The sequence below is a fragment of the Ambystoma mexicanum genome, chromosome 4p (assembly GCF_040938575.1).
Source record: "Ambystoma mexicanum isolate Mex_15411 chromosome 4p, UKY_AmexF1_1, whole genome shotgun sequence".
NCBI lineage: Eukaryota > Metazoa > Chordata > Amphibia > Caudata > Ambystomatidae > Ambystoma > Ambystoma mexicanum.
Genome location: NC_090927.1, coordinates 845,541,670 through 845,544,169, shown reverse-complemented (window position 1 = coordinate 845,544,169; position 2,500 = coordinate 845,541,670). Strand labels below are relative to the sequence as shown.

At 47.1% G+C, this 2,500-nt stretch overlaps 6 non-coding genes and 2 pseudogenes across 6 annotated transcripts; all 8 read left to right on the top strand.

Annotated features, from left to right (window-relative positions):
* The first annotated feature begins 53 nt into the window (after positions 1-53).
* LOC138460894 (5S ribosomal RNA) lies at positions 54-172 on the top strand. The gene has a single exon (XR_011263550.1). It is a non-coding gene; the product is annotated as a 5S ribosomal RNA (ribosomal RNA).
* A 106-nt stretch (positions 173-278) lies between these two features.
* LOC138461781 (5S ribosomal RNA) lies at positions 279-397 on the top strand. The gene has a single exon (XR_011264387.1). It is a non-coding gene; the product is annotated as a 5S ribosomal RNA (ribosomal RNA).
* A 105-nt stretch (positions 398-502) lies between these two features.
* LOC138457429 (5S ribosomal RNA) lies at positions 503-611 on the top strand (annotated as a pseudogene).
* Positions 612-1,075: 464 nt separating this feature from the next.
* LOC138464176 (5S ribosomal RNA) lies at positions 1,076-1,194 on the top strand. The gene has a single exon (XR_011266757.1). It is a non-coding gene; the product is annotated as a 5S ribosomal RNA (ribosomal RNA).
* A 106-nt stretch (positions 1,195-1,300) lies between these two features.
* LOC138464553 (5S ribosomal RNA) lies at positions 1,301-1,419 on the top strand. Its single transcript, XR_011267132.1, has one exon. It is a non-coding gene; the product is annotated as a 5S ribosomal RNA (ribosomal RNA).
* A 106-nt stretch (positions 1,420-1,525) lies between these two features.
* Positions 1,526-1,644, top strand: LOC138464854 (5S ribosomal RNA). Its single transcript, XR_011267431.1, has one exon. It is a non-coding gene; the product is annotated as a 5S ribosomal RNA (ribosomal RNA).
* A 106-nt stretch (positions 1,645-1,750) lies between these two features.
* Positions 1,751-1,869, top strand: LOC138460893 (5S ribosomal RNA). Its single transcript, XR_011263549.1, has one exon. It is a non-coding gene; the product is annotated as a 5S ribosomal RNA (ribosomal RNA).
* Positions 1,870-1,975: 106 nt separating this feature from the next.
* On the top strand, positions 1,976-2,084 carry LOC138458500 (5S ribosomal RNA; annotated as a pseudogene).
* Positions 2,085-2,500: the final 416 nt, after the last annotated feature.

The following is a 2,500-nucleotide window of genomic DNA, read 5'->3' as shown; positions in this document are numbered from 1 at the left end:
TGCAAGGTCTAGCTGACTAGATGCTTAAAAGTACAAAACTCACTAGGCCCAGAGCCTACGGCCACACCACACTGATTGCGCCCGATCTCGTCTGATCTCGGAAGCTAAGCAGTGTCGGGCCTAGTTAGTACCTGGATGGGAGACCACCTGGGAATACCAGGTGCTGTAGGCTTTTTTGTGCTCCAAGTTCAGGAAGTGAGCCATTTCTCAATTGCCTTTCAAAACTGCAAGGTCTAGCCGACTAGATGCTTAAAAGTACAAAACTCACTAAGCCCAGAGCCTACGGCCACACCACACTGAATGCGCCCGATCTCGTCTGATCTCGGAAGCTAAGCAGTGTCGGGCCTAGTTAGTACCTGGATGGGAGACCACCTGGGAATACCAGGTGCTGTAGGCTTTTTTGTGCTCCAAGTTCAGGAAGTGAGCCATTTCACAATTGCCTTTCAAAACTGCAAGGTCTAGCCGACTAGATGCTTAAAAGTACAAACTCACTAGGACCAGAGCCTACGGCCACACCACACTGAATGCGCCCGATCTCGGAAGCTAAGCAGGGTCGGGCCTAGTTAGTACCTGGATGGGAGACTGCCTGGGAATACCAGGTGCTGTAGGCTTTTTTTGTGCTCCATGATTAGTAATTGCGCAACTTCTCAATTATTTTTCAAATTTGGTATGTTTCCAAAATAATTGTATCCCGTTTTATAGCGGAAATGTTGGACAACATCATGAGGGCTGGAGCTACCTTTTTACATAGAATTAGCATACAGGTAGTGTGTTCATGGGTAATAAATCGACTTTCACATGTAATGCAGTACAGAGAATATTGAGTCCTTCAAGAGGCATGAAAGAAAACCATTATTGTGTTGATTGTTCTCTCCACCTCCCTGCAACAGACACAGGATGGATGAATTAAAGTTATCCTACCAGACATAGGAGTCCTGAATGGGCCCACCAGTCTTATATATCTCGCCTGATCGAGCCTGATCGAGCGATGAGCGTGGTATCATGTTGCAAGTGGCTGCATGGCTTAGCTTACTAAATGCAAATGCATAAGAGTAATATTCTTAGCATTCCTAGAGCCTACGGCCACACCACACTGAATGCACCCGATCTCGACTGATCTCGGAAGTTAAGCAGTGTCAGGCCTAGTTAGTACCTGGATGGGAGACCGCCTGGGAATACCAGGTGCTGTAGGCTTTTTTGTGCTCCAAGTTCAGGAAGTGAGCCCTTTCTCAATTGCCTTTTAAAACTGCAAGGTCTAGCCGACTAGATGCTTAATAGTACAAAACTCACTAGGCCCAGAGCCTACGGCCACACCACACTGAATGTGCCTGATCTCGTCTGATCTCAGAAGCTAAGCAGTGTCGGGCCTAGTTAGTACCTGGATGGAAGACCGCCTGGGAATACCAGGTGCTGTAGGCTTTTTTGTACTCCAAGTTCAGGAAGTGAGCCATTTCTCAATTGCCTTTCAAAACTGCAAGGTCTAGCCGACTAGATGCTTAAAAGTACAAAACTCACAAGAACCAGAGCCTACGGCCACACCACACTGAATGCGCCCGATCTCGTCTGATCTTGGAAGCTAAGCAGTGTCGGGCCTCGTTAGTACCTGGATGGGAGACCGCCTGGGAATACCAGGTGCTGTAGGCTTTTTTGTGCTCCAAGTTCAGGAAGTGAGCCATTTCTCAATTGCCTTTCAAAACTGCAAGGTCTAGCTGACTAGATGCTTAAAAGTACAAAACTCACTAGGCCCAGAGCCTACGGCCACACCACACTGATTGCGCCCGATCTCGTCTGATCTCGGAAGCTAAGCAGTGTCGGGCCTAGTTAGTACCTGGATGGGAGACCACCTGGGAATACCAGGTGCTGTAGGCTTTTTTGTGCTCCAAGTTCAGGAAGTGAGCCATTTCACAATTGCCTTTCAAAACTGCAAGGTCTAGCCGACTAGATGCTTAAAAGTACAAAACTCACTAGGCCCAGAGCCTACGGCCACACCACACTGAATGCGCCCGATCTCGGAAGCTAAGCAGGGTCAGGCCTAGTTAGTACCTGGATGGGAGACTGCCTGGGAATACCAGGTGCTGTAGGCTTTTTTGTGCTCCATGATTAGTAATTGCGCAACTTCTCAATTATTTTTCAAATTTGGTATGTTTCCAAAATAATTGTATCCCGTTTTATAGCGGAAATGTTGGACAACATCATGAGGGCTGGAGCTACCTTTTTACATAGAATTAGCATACAGGTAGTGTGTTCATGGGTAATAAATCGACTTTCACATGTAATGCAGTACAGAGAATATTGAGTCCTTCAAGAGGCATGAAAGAAAACCATTATTGTGTTGATTGTTCTCTCCACCTCCCTGCAACAGACACAGGATGGATGAATTAAAGTTATCCTACCAGACATAGGAGTCCTGAATGGGCCCACCAGTCTTATATATCTCGCCTGATCGAGCCTGATCGAGCGATGAGCGTGGTATCATGTTGCAAGTGGCTGCATGGCTTAG